Here is a 27,249-nt window from a genome sequence, read left to right as displayed (position 1 = left end):
GAATTAATAAATTTTGTATTCGAGTCCTTCCCAAATTCGCTCGTGTGAAAGAGGACTTTATTTACTTGCCAATCGCAGTGACACTATTTCAATCCAAAACAGTGGTGGATTTTCCAATAGGCTACGTAGGCTGGATCCTAGGGCGGCAGATTTAGAGGGTCGGCAAATTTAGTCCAAATTTGTTATTATCTTAGAAAGAAAATCTTATAATTATATGTATACACATTACGTTCGTAATTCGTACATAAATGTTGCAAAAAAAGTAGGGGCGGCAAAAATTGAATAGCCTACTAGACTACTAGCGGCAGATTTGTAAATCCGCCACTGATCCAGAGAAAACATATCAAATCAAAATCAGTCCAACTGTTTCAGAGTACTCCTGTGTCGTTCACATTTGTTATATGCTTTAAAATCGTGCCCAGGTATATAGGGATTTCAAAATAGTGTAGAAAGAGGGAAAAAATTGAATGATCTTGCATCATCCCTTTCACTAAATTGACACAATATAGTCCTACAGCACCTACTGTATAAACCTTACCTATAATAATTTAAGTAAAATCAGTGTCATAAGTTCAATAAATCGTGAGGATATCGGACAAAGAAGACTCTTAAGTATCAGATACATTCAATAACATGTGGGCTTCCTGTTGATAAGTGTCGTTCACGGACATAGATTTATAGCCATATACATATAGATATAAGCCAGACAGATTCCAGAAAAATCACACACATAAAGAGACAATCTTGATTTTATATTGTCATCTTTGGACACAGTATTGTTTGATATATTATCTCCAAAACATTCCCCCCCTCCTCTTATTTCACATGGTTTGTGTACCCTACATTGGCGATGTAAGGGACTGTTAATTTACGCGTATGTCTATAGGCAGTAATGAACACTTAGCATCGAGTGTGTATTTGCAAGTCCTACCAATGCTATAAACACACACACAAGCGAAGCATAGTATAGGGTGCAGTCTAGAAAAAATCGTCCCATCTCATCTTTCCGATGACCGGATAAAACTAGAAACTAAGGTCATTTATTATCCTTATCAATTTACACTGACATGTTATTTTCCTATGTGTTTTTTTTTTAATTCAACAAAGTACCTCGAACCCGACAAGTGCCAAACTCGTAACACAACACCGCCCTTCAAAATATAAGGCTGCATTAAATTACAACTTGCGTGAATACTTCAAAAATAACCTTATGTCACATCGTTATGTAACGTGAGAATTACTTTCGAAAACATGCATATCAATATAACAAGCGACGAAAAGTTGTTAAGTCCTTCAGTTTTGTTTTACAAATTGTTTCGGATTTCCTAGTATTTTCCATGATGTTTTTGATAGAATCCAGTTTAAACCAGTTTAAGCCGGTTCGAATAATTATTGAAATATATAAAACAAAATATTTTTGTATTAGCATTTAACAACAATATTTGATTTTAACAATGGAATGCCGACATAAATATTTAGTTAATTATTAATAGTTAAAGAATCGAATTAAAATAATTAAACGAATACAGCTTGAAATTGTATTAAGTCACACTACTAAAAAATATTTGTACGTTTAGAAGTAGCATGCTATTTTTTACAAAAAGAAAATTAAATTTTTGTTAAAAGCAATGATTATTATTATTTATAAACACACTTTGACATTTTAAATGAGTAGTAAAATGTATTAAAAAAGCAATTTATTATTTTAATTTTTACTCCACTTCAAGTTTAGCATATAAATATATAGACCGTGAAATATAATATATGTAAACTTTAGTTTTGTAAGAACTTGACCTACCGGCAGGTTGTGTACATTATTATATAATACATAGTAAATGTATAGTTATAACGTGTTTGCGATTTTTTCAACTACTCACTTTTTTACACGGAGATATGTTTTATATATATCAGATAAGTTATATACTATATACAACTCTCAGAGAACAAACTTAAAAAGAAAAAATATACATATATGTATTTCCGGCTAGCAATGTTTTAATTCTCGGCGTTTCACTGCTATAACATGCATGTATTATGCATATGAAACCTCTTCTTGGTTCCGTGTTTTTACTGACGAAAAACATATTAAAATCCGTTGCGTAGTAAATACATCTAAGCGTGTTGATAGCGAGCCGCCAGCCAATCTCAAAACATAACTACAGGTTACCACGTCTAATCAACGTACCACAATGCTACTGCTATATATAATCGATCTCTTATTACTTTTAAGTAGACAATTTTACATATGCAGGTACCTCGCCTATTATACTAATCGTAAATAAATTAAATATTTTAGGGCCACACACACTCATACATGGTGTTATAAAGAATGTATGAAAGTTCGTTTCGCTCTTATAGTTTTTTTGTACTCAATATATTATGTATTTCTATTTCTTCTACTTAATAATGTTACACACGACAAAAACTAGATTTACATTAATCCTAAATCATCAATTTTATTCAAGTATACATCACAATAAAGCGTTTTCGAATAATAAAATCTAATAAATATCAATCAAAACAGTATGACAGTCCATTAATAAAGAACAGCCTAAATCTCCTATAATAACATTCTACTGATTGTATTAATAACAAAAGTTACAAAATAGTTACATAAACTTATATGGATTACAAATGCTAATATGTTTTAACACTTCCAAAGCTACGATTACACGACAGTGTGACAGTAGGCCGTCTAAATTATCTTTTGAGGTTACTCGCCCCGGGCGAATCGCTTGCGTAACCTGTGAAATAATATAAAACTATATGACATTATAATTATACATATATACTGATCGCTGTTTAAATTACTCAATTGAAATTATTATCTCATTAAATTTGGTACAACAACTCAATATTATTTAAGAAACTCATAAATAACAATACATAAAACATCGCGTTTTTAATTAATACATTTCATCGGCAAGAGCAGCGTGATAAATAGATTAGTTAAAGGCAACGCACCTGCAAGCACCCGGTTTTGCGTATGTCCATGGGTGGTGGTAATCACTTTTCATCAGCCTCTCATCATCAAAAGGAAGAAGATCAGTAGTGGAATATTGCAAATATATTAGTGCGTATAAACTTACGAATGAATACATGTACAGGTCTTCTATTAAATTGAAGACAGGTCAGACAGGATTTTAAATGTATCACATTCTAAATAATATGTAATTATTTTTGATATTCGTAAAATCGCTTGTAACAAAGCTGAAAACATATGTATGTTATATGTGATTACAAGTGCTTATGAAGTAGGTAAGGCGCTTTTTACTTACTACGCTAATAGCGAATCTGACACTTAGATCAACCGCCCCTCCCGCTATATTATTGTCCGTATTATTGCACTCTGTAAATGATAAAAGACATCATATACAGCCTCAATGCGACTTAAGTACGACACAACTAAGATGTAGCATCGGCAAATTCAATAAAACCGATTACTGCCAATTTATACAACCAATAGGAATAGCCCTATTGCGCCATTCGACGCTATTCGTCTCTATAGATTCTCGCGGCAGTTCAACCCGAGAAAGCAAGTGCATGTAAATCGACGTGTCAAATTGACGAATATATTAGGACATATGATATTACGTGTTATTACGTTTGTGTAAAGATCATATTCACATAATACATAAATATTGATAATTTGGGAGAGCGTACTTAATCCGGATGTGATCGGTTTTACGAATTTTGCCGATGCTACATCTAAATTGTTCCGTATAGTTTACTACAGGAAGCGAAAGTTAGTAAACATTCAAAAACGACAAGGAAAAATCATAGAAAAGGAAAAATAATCGGACCTTTTATAACGTTATTTTGACCTTCAATACTTTTCCCCGGTCAATTATTTTACGCAATTACAGTTTCGCTACGAATACGTGCGTCGCGGACGTGGTATAGAGAATCGATTCGTTAGGTAGCGGGCACGTGGCGTTTCCATAAAAACTTACTTTCCAATATCAAAACGTAAATTTTCTAAATAAAATAAAACACTTGTTGCGAGTCATAGAAAATCGTAAGAAAATATCAACAACAGTCAACCTGAAATGCCCTATCACTCAAGACGTAAAAATTTTGAGCAAATTATTATAATGAACAGTTAGGTGTTGACTAGCCTCGGACATACGACGTTTTGTCAGTAATTGAATCAAAATAAAAAAACTACAATAATAAAACGACATAGCCACGACAGCATTTTACAGAGATTCCCTGATAAGAGAGGATAATGTTGGTACTTTAATGGGTATTCGGGTGTACTTGGGCGCACTAGGCGTTCTGGGCACCGGAGAGTTTCACTTACCCGTGAACTGTCACTAAGGAGAAATGCATTCTACCATATAAAGGTGGGGCTCATACATGGTCTAGTCTTGATGATGCAAGGATGCGCCAGCTATGATAATCTACCGAAAATCCCAAAATCTCCTCTCAGACTCCACTGTCATTGGTCACAACTATATCAGCCTATATATTTTTATTTTAAAGCAAACTCTGTATGACTAAGATTGCATAATGTATATTAAATATAAAAACAGAAAATATTGTAACATGTGAAAGAGAAAATACGAAATGAATATAATGTATAGACATCAATATACCAACGATAGTCTAATCACCTAATGGTTTTCTAACATAAGTAAGTGTATCTATCAAGTGTAAATAGTATATCATTAGCGTCTAGTAACGAATATGAGTTCCTTTTATATAACATGCTGGCTGTTATGCGCTCGCTTAACTTAAATTTCATATAATATTAAATGTTTGAAAAGAAATTATCGATGTCTTTGTCAGGTTATATTTCAATATTTGTAAAAAAAACACATCGTATTTCACTCTTGGCATGTTTAAAACCAAAATTAAAGTCGATTTTCACATTTTACGAACGTGTTTTGTGGTGTATTTCGAATTTTTGCAATATTAATACTTTTTTTATGAAAAGTCTCTTTATCTCGAAAATGACTCAAATTCCGCGAAAACTCAGACGTCTTCAAATATTTGTGATCACACAAAACTGTATGTCAAAAAATAAAAAACAATTAAATAACTATAACCTAAGTTACATTTATTTATTTGTATGTGTTATTATAATTATAAAAATATCCGAAAATAAAATTAATTTTCAAGATGAATTAAATAACCATAAAAAATAAAAGAAAGTATGACGTGCGTGGTAACGCATACTCACAGTACAAACCTATAGATAGATTAAAGTGGCTTGACGCTGAGCTCTTCGAACTTGCTTACTAAAAATTCTAGTACTAAGTTATATATAATAATCTATAGTTCTCTCTATACAGTTAATTTCATTTGGATTTAAAGTACTTACGTATTATTGAAATTCATTCATTTAATTCAATACCACCATGACGATTCAAAAATGTTATCATACTTACCAACTTAAAGAAAAAAGTTTTTTTTTTGTTTTTGATACTGTTATTTTTACCAACAAGGTTATTTTCTTCTCGGTCGATGTGTTTATCAGATTTAAAAATTAATCAGGTAATAGCGCCCTCGCTATTAATATAATGACAACCTTTTAAATTTACTTTTACCGTATCTTCAAGGATTTGTTTTAAGTATGCGGATAATAATGTACACATGTCCGGATTTTTGTCATTTTTTTTTTTAATATATAATCTGTTATAAATGAGAATATGATTACACGTCATATTTTAAACGATCTTTACAAGCTGTAATAATAAGCTTTTCTATTTTAGGTACATATTCCTCGAAATTTTTCTACATATGTCTTTTTTCTATGACAATTACGTTATATTACTATTATTTATAAAATTAAACAATTTCGTAATCAATATTTGTCTTTTTAAATATTTAATATGGCAAAATGAAAAACAAATAATCTTAATAATGTAATAAAATTAAATAGTGCTTAAAAATTAAAGCACGTCTATTTTTGTTATAAATTCTACCGCTGTGCCTATGTACCTATTACCTAGTTGTCCGCTCCGACATCGCACTGGTCATGGTTCTTACAAAGTCAGAGAAACATGTAATATAATCATGTATACCTTGTATTAGAAGTTTCAACATCTAAACTCTTAAAGAATAAATCTCTTGTTATAATTTTGTTAAAGATTTTAACATTAATATACTCTGTTTTAGATTTAATTTAACAATAAATAAAAATGCATTCTTTGCGAGAAAACGTACAACATTTTAGCTATGTACCCTTTCCACAGTATAAAACGCTTCCCCAGAAGTGTGACTATTATGGCCCGCTAACGATACTAATAAAAATCTAGAAAAATAATTAAAAAAACATACTTGGTGGTACGGCTTTGTGCTATACCGTCTGGGTAGGTACCACTCAAGTAGTGAGTGAGCCAGTGTAACTACAGGCACAAGGGACATAACATCTTAGTTCCCAAGGTTGGTAGCACAGTTAATACTACTTACAGCGTCATTGTCTATGAGTGATGGTGACCACTTACCATCACCCATATGCTCGTCCGTCAACCTATATCATAAAAAAAAGAAAGAAAGAACCACACAATAAAACCTCTTTATACTGCAACACCACCAAGACATTCTTTTGTGTCAGGATTTAATCTGATTTAAGCTGAAAAGTTGCATAGTTTTCTAAAGTAGTTTTCCTCCAAGCACGAGATGAGTAATTTTCAAAAAATTAACAAATTACGAACCAATCACACGATGAGTAAAAGAACCTGCGATCTTTGGTTAAAATGGTCCTCCAACCACAGAGCCATATCGTCTATATTTTAAGATAGCAACTGGAATCGCGTTTATTTCGATAATAAAGTAAATACAATCGTATATAAATCAAATGTCACATCTATACGGTTTTATATCCAATTAAGAAATTAAGATCGTTTCTCATGTACGCTATTGCGCGTGAAAATTCAGTGGAAGCAGATGGGCCGGTTGCACCATTCTTTTTTTTTAATTTTGATTGAACAATTGTAATATGCTTGAAATCTTAATTATCGACGGAGCTATTGTTTAGCGAGGGCTCAGTCGAACGGTGACTTTCTTTCTTTCTTTCGTCATGGATTTGACATTAGAAAGAAGGAGACGCAGCATCGTTTAACAAATCACCACCTAAACAAAAATTAGGCAATGCTATAATTGTATTAAGGCTGTACTGACGGTTTTAAGAGTGTCAGTTTGTATTTTTGAACCCATTGAACTCATTACCTATTACAGATAGGAATAAATATACAGAAGGATTTCCAAAAAAATTGTTAAATTAACAACATTAATTACTTTGTATGGCTGTAATAGTATTGAGTTTATGAATGTCACCGGTTACATACTCCTCATGATTATTAATACATCCATAATCTAAATTTAAACAGAAGTTAAACCACAGGGCTAAGCAAGATGAATAAAAATACTTTTGCGTAATAAGTAAAGTATTAAAAAACCATCTAGAGAACATATTTATAGTTGCGTCAAATATTATTCTTTAACGGCATAACCTTTGAACCTACTACTATTGCATCGAAAGTACTGTATACTTATCATTTGTTGTACAAATATTGATGCAATACTACAAGTGGGCACTCCTAGGTCGAACCTTGATGGGTAATTACATAACACGTTAAATATTACCCATAGACACTCTAAACCTTTCAATTATATAATCATGTAACTATTAAAAAACCGTTACGTTAAATTAACTGTTGATTAGCGATTAAGACATCATTGTTTTATGGTGACGCGATCTGATCAAAATGGGATATTTTATTTATTACTTAAGAGCAATACGGTGCCACCGTAACAAGACTGTTTCCAGTATTTCCACTAGAGCACGCATTGACTCCTTCGACTTTGCACGCGACGCGCGTCAATCTGCGCGCTCCGAAGTTGCGCCAACGCGAAATAGCGTTCCGTTTAAAAAAATATTTAATTAAGCTTAAATCACACTAGCAATACGTGACTTAAATATTAAAAAAAATAAAATTATACACGGGAGTGTTTAACTAAATATATTTTTAAAAAAGAAAACTGTCAAATTTTGGCGCGAAGTGTAGTGATGTGATTTATGAAAGTGTAAGTGGCTATTTCCACGAGTGTCGTATATGAGTTTACATTATATTTAAGCAGGTGTACGATAAGGCGGTTGTTTTGTCAAGGTTGACGCAATTTTATGGCTTACCTATTAACGGTGTACGTCGACATATTTTAGCAATAAAGTTATTACAATATAAAATTATACATAAAAACGAGCGAATCAGTAAAATTATTCATTTCAATAAAAGGCGAAATTATTTTTTGCTGCGAACCAAAATATTGAAATTAGTAAGTAAGTAAACAAAAAATAAAACATTTTAATAAATAAATCCTAACTGTTGGGCGTCAGATGTATTATGTTATGTACATTACATGTAAATGTACATTAGTAACAATCCGTATAAAAACTTAAGCTTTGTATTTATAATTTATTTATGTACGATTGCTTAAAAGTAATCTAAAAATAAGAAATAAAATTACGCAAATAGTAGACGTGAATATATATTTTTTAAAACAACCGTTTTGTTATGCCTTGTTCCATAAATTACTAATGTAATGTAAATAAAAAAAGATTTATTTTTTTTAGCAAAAATGAAATATGAACTACAGATTATAAATAAGTAATATATTTATTTATATTATTAATAGTCTGCTTTATCTTGACGTGTAAAATGTAAACAAACCGATAACCTCTAAATACATAAATGTCTTCGATGGTAGGCATTTAGTTAATTAGGTGTAATATTTATAAACGAATTATTATAATATAATATATGGAAACGCTTTATTCCTTAACAGAACGTATGGAAAATTACCTAGCAATTATTTTAACTATATAAAATTATTTTAATTATATTTTTTTCTACTAGGAAATAGAAAAGTATTTTATGATATCACTTTACCATGTGTATGAATCGGCTAGCGAAGGAATGACCTAACCGTTGGACAATTACCGGACTTCTTGGAAAAGGTTCAACATTTGTTAAAATGTTTGTTAAATGGTATATTTAACACTATTTTCTGCGTCTAACTAAAAATTTAATGTTTTTAAGTATAAGAAATAGTACTTAGACCAAATAATTATATTATTATACGGCTATGTAAACAATTAAATGGTAAAATACCAACACAAAAACTATTTTAATAAAAATAATTAATACACAAATTATATATAACACGGAAGTAAATGAAATAAATGATGTCTGGTTAGCGTATATACATATTTCATATGTAGGTATGTTAAGTTCATATTACCATACATCTAAAAAAAGTTCATAACAAACGAAAAAAAGTAAATAATTAATAAATACAATAATAAATATTGGACAACATCACGTACTCTGATTCCAATGTAAGTAGCTTAAGCACTTGTGTTATGTTAAATAATTATTTACAATAATATTACGTTAAGTTAAGTTAGTTTGTAGTTAGTTTTGTAGTTAGTAGTTAGTTAGTTAAGTTCAAAAAGTCATAATGACCTTCTCATTGACTTTGTCTGATATAACCCTTAACCTGAGTAATTATGTTATTAATATTACTTAAGCCGTTATCATATTGGGGTTACTTTGAAGGTCGTTCATGTTCGTTTAGTTTGTTACGAGTTGGGGGGTTAGATTACTGCGGAAAATATATTGCGAGAATATTTTAATCTTCAGTCATGAATTAACTATACGAAACACTATGCTTTTTAGGTTCAGTTACCCTCAAAGTTACCCTTATAAGTTGCCCGTCTGTCTCTCCGGACAAGCATTTGTCTCAGTATGACATAGTTGTACAAAGTTGAGATTAAGTAAGTAGTTAAAGCCTAATACCGGAGTCTATGACCTTTTGGAACTATGAAAAATTTATCTAATCTTAGTCTACGCTATCAAAAGGTACCTAAGGTAATCAAAACCTATAACATACTTCCAGTTCCAATATCTTGTAGTACAACTATAGGAATAAATCCGCAACCTGCCAGTCATATATTTGTTGCTATATTAGTGTCTCGTTATCTATGTCTGCTATGGAATCCTCAGGTGCGATTCCGAATCGTAAATGCCCGGTTTTTACATTCTCTGTAATTTAAAATTGAAATGTATGTTCTAATGCTACTTATATGTTAATTTACATTACAATCTATCCAATGTGACCACCATGACGTCTCAAAACCTTCACTTCAAAAAAGATACCTTCGCTTCTTATTTCAATGGTTAATTTGAATAATTGTATTTTCTTTTACTCTATCACTCATTTATTCCTCATCAATCCTTCAACAGTTTCTTATAATGTTATCTTCGAAACAGTTACAACGTTGTAATTGCTGATAATAATCTATGTAGAAAACTGCAATGCTTCTAAAACTTATATGAAAGACGTTTCTTTGAATTTTTGAAAAGTATTAAGTTAGATATAATATTATTTAATTATATATTAGTTTGGAGGTGTCCCATTGGTTAGAACGAGTGCATCTTAACTGACGAGTTCAAACCTGTGTTTCAAACCACTGCATTGTATTTATAATTAATTAATCTTGTGCTTCACGGTGAAGGAAAAATCGTGGGGGAATCTGCTTGTATCTAATGTCAATGAAATGTCATATGATATCTGCTATCCGGCATTGGAGCATCGTGGTGGAATAAGCTCAAAAATCTTCACCTTAAGGGGTGAGAAGGCCATTGCTTCGCTTCGCTGTCAGCGCATTTCCGATGTAGGAATATTTGTAGGAATTAGTGCCTACTTACCATCAAAAGGCTCACCAGCCTATATCATAAAAAATAATGCCTTAGTTTTATGCATTGTGCTATATCAATCGCGTTCTAATATTTAATACTTCGTTCTTTATCGTAAACAAGTTACATAAGCCTTTCTCAATAAACTATCTAGCGCAAAAATAATTATTGTAGTCGGGCTGCTAGTTCCTGAGATTATTATTGAAAGCGATACAGATTCTCTAACTTTACAATATCAATACAGAATATTAACTCAAATTTTAATAAAACCTCTTTTAATCATATTTTGCATAAATATTTTACTTGTAGTTCAGTTTTGGTGTTGAGTTAAAAACATATCCTTGGAGTACAACATGTATTTGAGATATGAAAATAATCTTCTGTCTCTAATTATATAGGCTTGTGTTATCTAGTGACGTCATAGATACATCGAATTACGTCATACTTTGTGCTGAACTTTTAAGGACGTACGAAATTTCCGAAATTAAATAATTTGACTTTAAATGTGTGGATTGTTATTGTTAATAAATATTGGTTAAAATTTGTTGTATTGTTGTACTTGTTGTTGTACCTAAAATATTTGAACAAATATTTTAGTTGGGAATAGTGAACATTTTCAATATATTCATATTAATTAATTATCTATATAAATTGTTTAAAGATACCTACTTCATATAAGCCAGACATGCCTTTGTCTCTCAAAAGCCCTATTAATTTATATTCACACTTTCAAATTATTATTATTAATAATCACAATTTCCATGTAAGCCGAAGTAGTTACAGTCATAATTGTAATCAGGTATGATAATATTTTATGATATAACAATGAATAAAGAGTGACAAAAGCGATTATAAAATAAATATTCAAGTAAATTTAATGTAACAGTGATTTCATATTGTTAATAAATTATTAAACACCTCCTATACACGAAGACACGCCCCCTCACTTATAATCGGCTTGCATTAGTATGAGTTAGTACTTACAAGATGTAATAGTGCGTCAGTAGATTAAGATTGAAGACAGCACAAAAATATATATCGGATTATATTTATTAAGTTTATTGTATAAAGCACCAAATAATTTTACGAAGAGATGATAATTTAAATTAAGTAACATATAATATCTTTTAAAATTTCATTTAATAAAACAATGTAACAGATTGTAAATGTCTTACTGCTAGGCTAATTATGTTCTCCTTTTAAGAATTTTAAGTTAGATGGGTCGACCACACCTCGATAGAAGCACGTGCTTAAGATTTTCATCCAACATAATTATAAAGACTACCTCATGACGTTTTTATAAGCACTAGCTCGATTATTGATTAAGTGAATAAAAATTCAGCGGTAATATCGGGATTCGAACTTGGATTTCCAGTTAGAATAGAGATGTTCTAACCAATGAACCATATCGGATCTTTAAGAAGGATTAAATTTGACATTATAATACAATAACATTAAAAATAAATATCGACGGTTACCAAAAAATATATTAATTGTTTTTTATTAGCGATTTCACTTGTAAGTGATCCAAGTTATCCCAGAGGTCATTGTACTCTACTTCGGGACGTATTATTATTAGCACTTAGTCGAAGAAAACCTAGCAATTTAGTATCTTAATCTTAAATCATTTTTACTGCATATTGCTAATGTGAAGATATAAATAGCTTACGAATAAGGTATATTTTAATACCTTACGTAAATGACGTTTCAAGTTAAAAATAATAATAATTATTTTAAACTGATTAATGACGTAACGACATTGCCAGGCTATTAATTAGTCAGTCAATCTGTAACCAGTTTGATGTCTACCAGTTTCTATTATTTTAATTCGCAATGATTTTCTACATTGAATATTATAATAAATAAAAATTTTAACAAAAAGAAAAACCGACTTCAAACAAAACACTATTTTAAAACAAATGAATATGCACGAAAAAGTAATAAAAATAATTGCGTATTCAACATATTTTTTAGAGTCTTCCTAAGTTAAATGAAATGAAAAATATTAGACTACTTAAAAGTCGATTTACGATTATATCATGTAGTTATAATTATTGTTATATTTGGAGCCGGTGTCAGCCACGGTGCCCTTGCCCCAACAATCAAAAGAAAGAAGCGATACGAGCCCCTTGATTGATCCAGTATATTATTGTGTAAAAGGTAATTTGTAAAAAACATATTTGTTAAAGTATTCTCGTATTGTTTTTTGATAGATATACTATAGGGTTTTATTGGGTTTTTTTAAAAGATAGTGTGATTCAAGGGGAAGGTTTGTGTATATAATACATGAACAATATAGTAAAGAAACACTGATAATTTTAGAAGTTTGCGATGTGATGTCGTAAATACACAAATTCTGTAGTATATTTAGTATCAGTATTGCACCCGTGCGAAGCCGGGGTGGGTAGCTAGTTGATTATAATATTCGACTATGATAATTACGTAAACATAACCACATTACGGAAGGTGACTCAAATATCCAAATAACCTATAAATAAAAGATTCGACTGAGAATCGCTAACGTGCTCCTCAGAATTGTTCCGTTCCCTTCCGTTCCGTTACTTTGTCATGGATCCTGTGCTCAGAACCTTACCAAACTTTCACCAAATTACCCTTGAAGTATATATTTTATAATAAAGAAAGAATTATCAAAATTGGTTAACGTGATTTTCAGTTATTCACCGTTTTGGCGCGCATATACATAATGCAAATTTAAGACTTATGTCGTTTTCATATGGATACCATCATCGGAAAAAAATTAAAAAAAAATGGGACCCCACGGGAAGCACTACCTTTCAAACAAAAAAAAAATTATCAAAATCGGTCCACCCAGTGAAAAGTTATGAGGTAACAAACAAAAAAAAAAAAAAAAAAAAAAAAAAAAAAAAAATACAGACGAATTGATAACCTCCTCCTTTTGGAAGTCGGTTGAAAAAGGGGTTCTTTGATATTTATTTTTAGTTTGAATTATAGTAACATCAGGAAATCTTAATTTTTTAATACGACATTTCTTTGTTTTGATATGTTATATGATCGTGGCCTAAAGCTCGCAACCAATCAGATTTTGATTTGATAGGTTCGCTAATGATAATTTTACAGCATCTAACAATTGACTATATTTGTTATGAATTTATAAGCAGCCTTCAAATACATTTAACGATAGTGTTTGTCTGACCTTAGATCACTGTATTTCAATTAAAATCCTCAAACAGAAATCATATATTTATCTTCAAACTCAGAAAAACAAAGATCTATAACTCACAATTTTACGTATTACTTTATTTTTTAAATATTTACTTGGAAATAGCGAGATGCAATCCCATCTGATTAGGTATGATCCACTCATCAGATATTATGCGAATCAGCAATAGTTATTATGACTGTGTGAGTGTAATTGTGTATGTGTGTGTAAATTTAAAACGTAAAATTAGAGGCACTTATTTATTACGTCTATGCGGTAGTTTGGTCCGCATACAGCTAAACCAACGACTGCATTGCTAATTATATAAATATACTCATAATTTGTAAAACTATTATCAGACACTCCTTAGCGGTTTACTTAGTCTTATCAATATTAACACTATTTACAAATGAGACACTGATTCTGTGTAGCCTTGGCCCGCAGTAGATAATAGTTTTAACGTGCTTTAAGTTAGTCTATTTTACATTCGTCAACAAGCTACATTATCAGAAGAATCTACTTAGAGCTAAGTATAAGTAATATTTTACTTTTTAAGTAAAGTGAAAAAATAGCCTGTCACCTCCTTTTAAGGAAAATTGTTCATGAGTTAAGTTGAGTCGCTCAATACTAGGTGGTGAATCTACGTGTGACATGAATTTAAAAGTTAGCTGAAGTTAAAAAAGCCTACAGACATCGGTTCAATATTGATCCTGGACTCATCTAACTCTAGTCATTAAATAATTCGTATACAAAAATTTACAAAAAAAATATTCTTAAAAAAAATGTATGGATTATTTCGTAGTTTAAAACGACTGTAAAATGTTCACCCATACGACTCGAAATCTACCACATCGCTGATTCTATACTAGAGTTTTAAATAAATAACAATTGTACATTTCAACTTGATCGGATGCACGACGCGTGAACACATAATACACGAACAAAAAACGCTAATTTTGATATAAATAAATAATTACAAGACAACGCGAACCGAGCACTCACTTATATTATATAAAATGTTTCAGTGGAAACACACGAGTACCACATACACTTCATATAATATACATAAAAACTTCTTAAGTACATTAAAGAGCATCATATGTGATAATTGTCTCAAACATTTGTCTCTTAAGTCTTGTTTCTTACTTACATATGTACATATATATGTAGTATATTTTACGATTTGAAATGTAGACCAATCGTCATTGCCATTTGTAACCGATTCAATTCTTTATAAAAAAAGAAAAAACAATTTGTGCCAAATTTTCTTGGTCAAATGGTGACGAAATATGTATATTCGCTCGCGTATAAGGTGTTGGTGGTCACGTGCTACCCATAAAAAGTAGCCCATGTTCAAGCTTTTATTCTATAATAAAATTCTATTAATATAGAAGCATAGATAATGACTGTTATATAAAGAATAGATATCTAAATGTAAGAATCGACAGGAAGGTCGTTAATCATTACCACTTTTTTTTTATTCCTATACATCGGCAGAATATTTCATGCATGGATACGTGAGGCCTAAAAGAAAAAAAATACACTCTTCGTATTATAATTTTCTATGTGTTTCTTGTTATCTTATTAATTTAAATTTCAATTTGGAACTGATCACGAGAAAACTGTCTGCTATAGGGAAGGATTTAGACGAGCGTATTCATTGCTAAAGGCCAGGGAACCCACAAGAGAGGGTAAATAGTTATTTTTATAAATAGTAAAAAATTTATGACTTAGAAACAAGTTAATTTGTTTTGGCCTATTGGCAATAACTTATTCAAACTGAGTCTGGAATATATTCAGAAATAGTTGCATTTATTTGTAAAATAAAAACGGGCCTCCACTTCTTTCTTGCCTCGGGGCCTCCAGACCACTAAATCCGGACCTGATCTTATAATTACATCAATTTACTTTATGTCTGACGTCATCATCGTGATAAGTATAACCGCTAAAAAAACGTGTGAGCGTCTATAAAGCGTCTTGAAAACAATAAATGGATTCAGATTTCATTTGGCAATTCAATAGACTGAATGTCTAATAAAGAAAGTGTGTCACGCCAATGAAAATACTTTTTAATAAATAAATCTGGAAAACCAAAGATTACAAACTCAAAAGTGCTTGTAAAAAGATTTTGACGTATAGTAATTAGTTTCGCTTGTGGCTTCATCCTTGTGTAAACATGATTCAGGGCAGATTTTAGGTAGCCTATGTCCTTTTTTCGTCCCAGCCGTACCAAGTTCCATGATGAGAAGTTCAGTAGTTAAAATATGAAAGCGTTACAAACAAACGCATTCATAATCTCCGGATGATGATAATAATACAAGTATTTAATAATTGCTAACGTCAAAACGACTATAGATTGTTTTTTAAAACGCAATCGAAACATAACAATTATCGTTTTAAATTAACATACCTATAGATTATTAATAATTTAAAACGATTATTCTTTAATTGTCGGAAACCTAATTATTTTGTTATGCCAATTGTTTTCGATATAATTACATTCCGAAGCAGTGGTAACTTTTTCATTTAAATTTGAATATTTATTGTAAAACTTAAAATAATCAAGAGAATTAGATTTACCGACACTACGACGATTGATGTCCTCCGTGGTCGAGTGCAGTACACCGGTTTTCATGTGTACGCCACTCCGAGGTCCCGGGTTCGATTCCCGGCCTAGTCGATGTAGAAAAAGTTCATTAGTTTTCCAGTTATCTTGGATCTGCGTGTTTGTGGTAACGTCGTTACTTCTCATTTTCAATGTTATCGTGACTATGTAAATTCATTGTAGTAATAGTAATGCTAAGACAAATTATTCATTTTCTATGTAGGTACAAGGAAATAATCATTGCGAACAAACTCCTTCATAATTAGAAGGAAGTAAATGTATCCGCAAACCCGCATTACTGCAGAGCGGTGGGTTAATCTTTTACTTCCATCTCGCAACTAGATAAGCGATTCTATCTTTCTATAAATAAGATGAAATTAACATTTCAAATAACGTGTTTAAAACTAGTCGAATATATTATATCATCGATTTAGAAAACAAACATACACTATATTTATTTATAAGACATTCTAATTATATGTTTATAATATGTACGTATATATTATATCATGCGGAAGTTAGATTCACGATATTCAATATATACAAACTTTTTAAAATCTCAAATTTCGTTTGCATACATTTACGTGAACGATGGTCACACGACCACAGATACAATAAAGCAAACATATTTGCGGTCGCAATCGAAAAATAAAATAAAAACCTGTCGAGTGATTAAGATGTAAAAAAAGTAATAAAGTATAAAGCATCGCATTACCTTGGACTATGTATTCTTAACTGGTTTTATTATCCTTATTCTGTTTTTTTGCGTTTAAATCATAAAAAAGCATTTTAATTTATTTCAATCGAGGTTATTAAGGAAAATAAGTAACAAGTACGGAGTAAAGCAAAACAATTTAATTTGAAATTAAAATTTTATAAATAAAGAGTACTCACAAATTATTTAATTTGAAGTTAAATAAATAAAATATTTTTAAATCACAAGAGGAACAAATACAAACAAACAGCTGACATTGAATTAATGCCATGTCATTGGACGAGAATATGAATAACGTATGACAATAATCGTCTTTTTATACATATTAATAGTGTAAGCCGATTTATTCCTAGTAAAAAATCGGTTGAAGCCTATTGAATACATATCATATTAATTTTACTTCCGAAATTTCGATTTTAGTTTTGTCGACATTCAAAACGCCATTTTTTCCCAAATCCATAGTGAATATCATAGACTAAGCTCTCGGCCAATAATGTCGCGTCAATTTTCTGTAATTTGTTAAACTGTAATGTCATTACATGGCAGACCTCATAGGATACATAAATCTATGGTTTGTTTATGCATTCTTCGATTGAAATAAATAGTGGTAGTCTACAACTATATTCTTTGAACTAGAGGGACACATCAATTTTCATAGACGCCTATAATTATACATCAACTATAACTACAGGCACAAGGGACATAACATCTTAGTTCCCAAAGTTGGTGGCACATTTACGATGTAAGGAGTAGTTAATATTTCTTACAGCGTCATTGTCTATGTGTCCGCCAACCTATACCATAAAAAAAATCAAAACATAAATATGCTTTATATAGCTGTATCATTCGATACGCTCTTACAAAAGTATTTTACTATTTCTCGATAGGTAGGAGTATGTTCAATGCTATCCATCATTCAAATTTTAGCACATTTCTACGTATCGTCATTTCACGTGTCTCAAATGTCACACTTGTGTAATGTTTCGTCGTAAAAAGTGTCATTGTTCACGCAATCTCAATCTGAAAGTACACCGAGCTGAGCCGAGTGTATAATTGACGGATTCAGTTCAATTTCCGCATTATTTAATCATTCATCAAGTCGTATGACAGATAGTTTGAAACAAGAGGAAAGCTATGAAATCTTAGAACGATAGCTAGACCTACTTTTGTTAATAGCTAGTTTTACAAGTAGATGAAGAAAAATAAACTATAATTATGTTGAATCTGGACAGATGTTGCTGTCCTCGAAAGAATAAAGTGTTAGTACTTAATCATTTATTTTGCTCTCATATGGGCTGGTAAATATCAAACAGAATTTTAATAAGACGATCATAACGGAGAAACTGAAGGATGACTTCCTTTACTGTCATGAAATGAATTATAAATAGAAAAAGGAGTTGGATGGATAGTGGTGCCTTCAAGTGCTGGATTAGTTGCTCTTTATTTGTAATTTCCTATTAAAGTTCCTAACAAATATTAATATATTACCAAAACCAAAAATAATTTAAAATGTTAATGTGCTGAGCATTCTGTGTTACACATTCGAACGTTTGTGTTTGCATAAAAAAATTGAGTATAAAATAACACTGATGTAATCTGATATAACTTTCGTCGAAAAATTGACTCGCACTGATTACAAATTCATTCATATAATCGTAATATCAGAGATTTCTGAAAGTATTGGAGCGCGTCCTCGCCGGGTCAGTGTGTTTTAGAATTTCTCATAATATGATATTATTTTATGAGAAGCTTTAACTAACTTTCAAAAATAAGACGAATTCTGTTTTAACCACAAAATCTCTTTACAATTTCTTTTTAATATTATAAAAAATAACTATATTTGGTGTTCATTAAAAGTTTTAAATATATAGTCGATAAAAAATACCAAAAATATGCTACTTAGTTCCAAATTGGTGGCACATTGGCTATGAAAGAAGTGATGTAATAATTCTATTCGTGTGGTCAAAATTTAGGCATAATCAGTGAAATTAGTATAACCTTAAACAAATCTGCAAATAAAAAAGAGATCTGATATTTAGTGTATATGTATGTATACTATTATTGTACGCCTAGCTTTATTTTAAAAGCTAATAACTAGCCACAGGACAGCGAATTTGTTGAAGTTTGTACCATTTTTTTTCGTTTTTTTCAATTTTTTACGATAGCTTAGCGGCTAAGAACTGTGTGGGGATCATTTTCATGTCCCCTGTTCTCAGAAGATTCAAAGGTGTATGTATTCACTCGTGATTCGAAATGAAGTAATGCATTTCGGAGCAATAACAAAGCTCCGCTGATTCGTGTCGGTACAGGCCATTAATAACAATTAAAGCATTAATGCTAAAGAATCCCAAATAACCCTTTCCATCAGGAATAACAATTTAAATCATAAAACTTAATTATACAATAATTAATTAAATCAATTTCGTAATAGAAATAATAATGTATTAATCCATTTCAAACCCGCCGTCACTTGTGAATTATCAGGCAACATAGGTAAATCATCAGTGACGTCTCGACTAAAATAGTTTCTCTCGTTTAGCAATTTGCGAAAAACGATGGCGAATTTTATATAACGGTCGTGCATTATGATAATGATTTGGCAAAATTTAATCATTTCTCATGTCGTAATTAGGAAGCGATGACCGATTAAGCGACGCGCTGCAATTGTTCAATTGGTATAACCAGATATTGTGTAGCACGTTACACGAACAACGATGTATATCAATAATTTCTTTTGATATTTATTATTTATAATATCGATGATTTGATAATAAACCTGAAGTACTTTTGAATACACAATTTAAACATCAACTTTTTTTATTTACTTGCTGGTAGGGCTTTGTGCAAGCCCGGGATAGGTACCACCCGCTCATCAGTTATTCTACCGCCAAACAACAATACTCAGTATTGTTGTGTTCCGGTTTGAAGGGTGAGTAAGTCAGTGTTACTACAGGCACAAGGGACATAACATCTTAGTTCCCAAATTTGGTGGCACATTGATATATGTAAGGAATGACAGATGTAAGGAATAGTTAATATTTCTTACAGCGTCATTGTCTAAGGGTGATGATGACCACTTACCATCAGATGGCCCATATGCTCATTCGCCAACCTATACCACAAAAAAAATACTAATATAGCATATTATTATTTAAAACATTATAACCAATATACATAATATTGGTTCATCGTTTTTTCGCGTCTATTTTTTAATTAGATATTACAAAGAAAACGTCGCTACTTGTTGGCATAGATTAACCTCATTAGGGTCTTACTATTTAATGAGCTGAGAGTGTTCTCAGTATTAACGTTTAAGTATTAACGTTTTCAGTTTTCCTCAAATAATTTATCGAGGATTCCCCTTTTTAGGGAGACGCAAAGCAGAGGCATACAATTAAATATAATTGAAGAATGCGTGGTCAAATGTTTGCAAATAATTTAATAATAACGTCGTAAGGAAATCAATACTAGAGAATGTAAATCTGTGGTTTCATAATGACGCAGCTAAAGTGAAGTCCCGAATTCTCGATAGAAAAAATAAATTGTTGACTCTAAATGCAAAAGGTTATATGTACGTTAACAAGAAGAGTATTAAATGTTTTCTATGTTTGATATAAAATGTAGACAGATAATAGCTAAAATTAGGAAGTTTAAAATAAAAGGAGAATTAGGAAAAACTTTTTAAACGATACGGCATGTAAAAGATACGGAGTGTAAATAATGAATGACGACTATATAAGTTAAAATGTTTAGATCTTGAATTAAATGTATTCGCATAAAATAGTAATAAGACATGTTATAGACACGATTATTGACTAAATAATACCCAACATTAACCTTACTGTAACCTCTGCTGATGTAACATTATGAACGTTGAATATGAGCGAAAAAAATAAACTACATATGTAAGAAAATCGAAATCTGTACGTGTTCTCCACAATTATATATTATCATTTCAAAATCAAAATATACTTTATTCAAGTAGGCATTTACAAGCACTTTTGAATCGTCATTAAACAATTACATTAAGTGAAGCCACCAGAGGTTCAGAAAGAAGATTCTATCGAGAAGAACCAGCAAGAAACTCAGTATATTTTTATTTAAAGTAACGTTTATTGATTCAATTGTAAGAAACGTTCTTATAAACTATATAATATTCCTATCGAAGTAAGAATAATGATAGACAAAGCTTAGATTTACGTTTTGCGTGTTAATAGTGATTACATTTTGTATAGACCACTAACAGCTCTCGATTAATATATCCTTATTTATAATCCGGCACTTTACAATGTTTAACTTAAGTATTTACACACCCACACATCCATACCACAATCACGCACACATACAGTATAATAATAACACCAATGCTCGGAGTGCATGATAATGACCAAGGGGTTTAAATAAACCATTCTATCTTAAGATTGGAGCTGGTTACTGTATTATGATGAACCGGTGAAGCTTTACCATTTCTTCGTTTTAATATTCGTGATTTATCACTATTATAATCGATCACACAAGCTTGTAAATTCGCCAATTTCGTACAATTATATCCAAAAAATCTTAATCAGCCTTTTAATAGTATTATCACTCAAATTTCTATATCCATATAAGGTAGACGTGAAATTCTTAAATCAATTAAGGCTGTTATTTTTAATTGTTTCCTAGCCATTGGTAACGGTTATGGTCTGTTTATAACGGGATTCTAATTTCAAATATTCAAAAAAAAAATGTTCGGCTGATATCTCTTACCATTATTTATAAACTACCTACCCTGATATAACAGGATTAATATACTTGCTGTCCAATTTTAACATTACACATGAGCTGAGATAACAATATTGGTCTTAATCTAATAGTTTTTTATGGACGGACAATGGGCCATCCGATAGGTGGTAACCACTGCCTATAGAAATTGACGCCGTAACAAATTTTAGGCATGCCTTACATCGCCAAAGCGCAACAAACTTTGGAAACTGAGATAATGTCTCTTGTGCATGTAGTTACAATGGCTCACTCACTCTTTATACTGGAGCACAACGATACTAAATATTGCTGCTTGTTGCTTGCCTATATGATGCGTGGGTGCCTACACTAGCTTGCACAATTACTTGCCAATACAAAATACAAAATCTTCACCCCCATGATTTTGCAATCTTTAACGTTGATTATTTACTGCACACCTTGGAAAGGAGATGATCGCCTCCAGGCTGTTTCAAATAACAAGAATATCTTTATTACTGTATATTGTAAATTGACATTATAAAAAAAAATCCCGCTGAGTTTCTTTCGCCGGTTCTTCTCAGGTCTGAGGTATTATATTCCGAACCGGTGGTAGATTTTCGACAATCAATAAGAAAGTGTAAACACTTCTATCTTGAATAAAGGTTGAACTTTGACTTTGATACTATTCGACCAATTCCTGATTTCCAAATTAGTAAATGAGGTGGTATAATAATCCTTAATATATCTTCCATCCAAAAAAAAAGACAGCCTGGACAAAGCCCTAACGCCGCTGAACCACGTATTTATGATATAACTATCAATTCCATAGCTCTCGAATTTGGTGGAAATTGTAAAAGAGTAACTACTGATTGTCTGCCGGTTCTTGTTGGTATAATCTGCAGTTCAAACAAGAGATGAAGGTTTTTGTATATACGTACCTAATACATGAACAATAAAGAAACATTGATAATTTTAGAAGTTTTTAATGTGTTTTGAATGTTGTGTGTAAATAAACAAATTCTGTAGTATATTTAGTATTAGTATTGCACCCATGCGAAGCCGAGGCGGATCGCTAGTAAAGCATATTTTGATTTCGATTTTGCTGCTCACATAAGTACATCGTCCGCCAATTTTAGCCGGACAAAGCTGCCAGGTTTCTCCCATCCCCCATCTCTCCATCACTTGCGTAACCCAAGGACGCGTCGATATGATCGTTGAACTGTATAGCGAAAGTGAAGTCACTTGACCGGGCCTAGCTTCCCTACATAGACGCTCACCTCGCTGAAAGGAAATCCTATTTTCGAAGCGTCAATATGTCCGTTACGGTCCTTGTTTAGTAATACTGGAAATATTACTTTTTTTATAATGTTTACTTTGCTTTCGACTTCACTTGGGTCGAGTTTGTTAGGAAGTAGACTACCACTAATTCGAATAACTAGAATATACGCTATAATAGAACCAGTAATATGACATTTAGTGTATGGTTAATATGGATATTTCATTAGTGTTTTGAAATGTTTAGTAATCTTACTAATTAAAAAGCAACCTCACGCAACTTAATCTTCGGTTAAGAGGGGGGTGCGGTGGTTAGTCTGGTGTCACGTATCTTTGTTTTAAATCAGGGTATGAATTTATATTTCAAAATTTAACCGACTTATTATTTTTGTGCGATTCTATAATAATAAAAACAGACATATGTATTTTTCTCTGAGTCTCTTTTTCAACCGACTTCCAAAAGGAGGAGGTTATCAATTCGTCTGTATTTTTTTTTTTTTTTTTTTTTTTTTTTATGTTTGTTACCTCATAACTTTTCACTGGGTGGACCGATTTTGATAATTTTTTTTTTGTTTGAAAGGTAGTGCTTCCCGTGGGGTCCCATTTTTTTTATTTTTTTTTCCGATGATGGTATCCATGTGAAAACGACATAAGTCTTAAATTTGCATTACGTATATGCGCGACAAATAGGTGAATAACTGAAAATCACGTTAACCAATTTTGATAATTCTTTTTTTATTATAAAATATATACTTCAAGGGTAATTTGGTGAAAGTTTGGTAAGGTTCTGAGGACAGGATCCATGACAAAGTAACGGAACGGAAGGGAACGGAACAATTCTGAGGAGCACGTTAGCGATACTCGGTCGAATCTTTTATTTATAGGTTATTTGGATATTTGAGTCACCTTCCGTAATGTGGTTATGTTTATGTAATTATCATAGTCGAATATTATAATCAACTAGCTACCGACCCCGGCTTCGCACGGGTGCAATACTGATACTAAATATACTACAGAATTTGTTTATATACGACATCACATCGCAAACTTCTAAAATTATCAGTGTTTCTTTACTATATTGTTCATGTTTTATAAACACAAACATTCCCCTTGAATCACACTATCTTTTAAAAAAAACCGCATCAAAATCCGTTGCGTAGATTTAAAGATATAGGGACAGAGAAAGCGACTTTGTTTTATACTATGTAGTGATGGAACTCCTATACGGCTCGCAGTTAGGGTGCGATATGGGGCAGAATTTCTTACTATCTTTAATCAAATTTTGTGTATGTGATGTGATGTCATATGATGTACGAAATATAGTTGGTCTTTTTCAAAGTTTTTTTGCTGAGTTCGATTACAGCTCTTTCGAGGGATCCTTGTAGTTTACGCCGCGTGACATATTAAATCCGCATTTTCGAAAGTCTATTTTTGCTTTATTCGCAAGTTTCCTTTGAAATTGTCCTCGAAGTAGTTTCTGACTCATATAAACGGAACGTTTAATCTATCCATATTAAAAAAATAGTTAGTCAACATCAGCTTCACTTAAAATCAAAAAATAAATAAAATTTTAACAAAAAGAAAAACCGACTTCAAACAAAACACTATTTTAAAACAAATGAATATGCACGAAAAAGTAATAAAAATAATTGCGTATTCAACATATTTTTTAGAGTCTTCCTAAGTTAAATGAAATGAAAAATATTAGACTACTTAAAAGTCGATTAACGATTATATCATGTAGTTATAATTATTGTTATATTTGGAGTCGGTGTCAGCCAATAAAACCCTACAGTATATCTATCAAAAAACAATACGAGAATACTTTAACAAATATGTTTTTTACAAATTACCTTTTACACAATAATATACTGGATCAATCAAGGGGCTCGTATCGCTTCTTTCTTTTGATTGTTGGGGCAAGGGCACCGTGGCTGACACCGGCTCCAAATATACCAATAACTATAACTACATGATATAATCGTTAATCGACTTTTAAGTAGTCTAATATTTTTCATTTCATTTAACTTAGGAAGACTCTAAAAAATATGTTGAATACGCAATTATTTTTATTACTTTTTCGTGCATATTCATTTGTTTTAAAATAGTGTTTTGTTTGAAGTCGGTTTTTCTTTTTGTTAAAATTTTATTTATTTACGCTTTCATAGGCAATCATCTGAATCGAATTTGATGAAATCTTGGTATGAATCAAGCTTGAACCCTTTATTCTAATTATTATTATAATAATTATTAATTTATTATTCTTAACACCTGACAACCAACCTAACTGACCAACGAAAACGGAAGCAAAGCCACAACGAATTTATAATATTTCTAAGATTTACTTTAAATACATATATAAAGGACTAACACGAGGGTTACCTAGTGATTAATTGCATTACGTTCGAAAACCACGAATACAATAACGTTGTTAGCAGATAATCTCCACATTAATCTTCATTCAATATTTCGTTACACATATCGTCTTAAAGAATGCCGGTTTTTGCCGATGAAAGTGGTCACTATGAAACGCTAACGGGAAAGTGTATCCGACTACTTTGTCGGCGGAAACGCTGGTCATTTGTCATTTTATATCTCTTTGTATGACGATAAACAAAAGATTTAATATATGAAAATAAACGCTGAGAATTACTGTCGCTACTATCATAACTTTCTTACTCAAAATTAAATTAGTAACAACCGGTTTGATGTTATAACACCGTCATCTTCTATTATGAATAATGGACGTGCATAAAATCGAATTTTAATTATAATATATGTACATATATTTTAGTTATGTGTAAAATAAACTTTATTCAAGTAGGTTTTAAGCACTTTTGAAACGCTGTTCACTAACTTATCATCATTTTTATCAATTATATAATATATTATTGCGTAACATTCAATCTTTATTCCTTTTTTACCAATTCTTATAATAAAATATTACTTTATTTAGATTTATTTTGTCAGTTACTTTATAAATAGTTAAACTAAAATTTCTAAGAAACCTGATCCTCTTATTCGAACTGTCAGAAGCTTTACATTGAGAATTAGATTGTTTTGCGTTATTTGATATTAATTTATAAATTTGAATACAAGAACTGAAATCGATCGTTCAATTCGCGCGACGAATTTTTTAAACAGTTTTGATACTTTCTGTGTAAGAAAAACCCGTAGAGGGCCTCTGGGTTTGACAAAATCAGCCTATGATAAGGAAAATGTTTGAATCTCACTAACACGCAGTGTTATATACACGGGCCAACATAAGATGCAGGTTTCCTTTCAAAAATGTCCTTTACGAGAATCAAACTATCATATGAAGTAATTTGGTACCTAATTACTTGATTGATTTGATCATCATAGGATACAAGAATGTTCTATTTACGGGATCATCCAATGTTTTTCTATCATTTGTTAATTTTATTATTAAATCAATTAAAGAGGTTTGATAACCAAATATGTAGGTAGGACTTTATCACTCATACATCCCGCTGTAATTCCAAGTGCTTTGTTCATATAATATATGAGAAAAACTACAAAAATAAAAAATAAAAACCCGCTGAGTTTCTTTCGCCGGTTCTTCTCAGGTCAGGGTATTTTTTTCCGAACCGGTGGTAGTGTTTCAATTGATCATCAGTAAGAAAGTGTAATGATTCTATATTGAATAAAGTTATTTGAGTTTGAGTTTGAGTTTGCTGTGCAGTCCAAGTAATACAGTTACGGCCATAACTATAATCGTGTTAACATTTGTAACCACGTTACTACATCCTTCGGAATGTAAAGTCACACATAAATTTCCACGAAACGGCGGAAACTGGGACGCGTGCGTACTATGAATGTTTAAAATCACGACGAGTACGACCTTCCGAAGGCTTCGCGTCGTAAACGTTTGGAATTACCGTCTAACTGCGACCACACTGATAAACGTACACAACTTGCTTATTTGGTTCGTAACTTAAGCGATAAGTGAACAAGTTTAATACTATGAAGTGAATATTATTAGCCAAATATATATAAATAGCATAAGTATTTGAAATCCTATTAA

The 27,249-nt window shown here is 31.3% G+C and overlaps 1 protein-coding gene across 5 annotated transcripts in view; it reads left to right on the top strand.

Annotated features, from left to right (window-relative positions):
* The window catches only part of LOC124539862, a 123,707-nt gene that overhangs the window by 70,256 nt on the left and 26,202 nt on the right, over positions 1–27,249 (top strand). Inside the window, exon 1 of one of the 5 annotated variants that reach the window (XM_047117400.1) lies at positions 7,783–8,034. The exons of the other annotated variants lie outside the window; for them this stretch is intronic. The gene's annotated coding sequence lies outside the window, so the exon portion shown is untranslated. Of the gene's footprint in view, positions 1–7,782; positions 8,035–27,249 lie in introns of those variants that run through there. 5 annotated transcript variants of the gene reach the window in all.

This window comes from Vanessa cardui, chromosome 1 (genome assembly GCF_905220365.1).
Source record: "Vanessa cardui chromosome 1, ilVanCard2.1, whole genome shotgun sequence".
Classification (NCBI taxonomy): Eukaryota; Metazoa; Arthropoda; class Insecta; order Lepidoptera; family Nymphalidae; genus Vanessa; species Vanessa cardui.
This window is presented reverse-complemented; position numbering and strand designations above follow the sequence as displayed.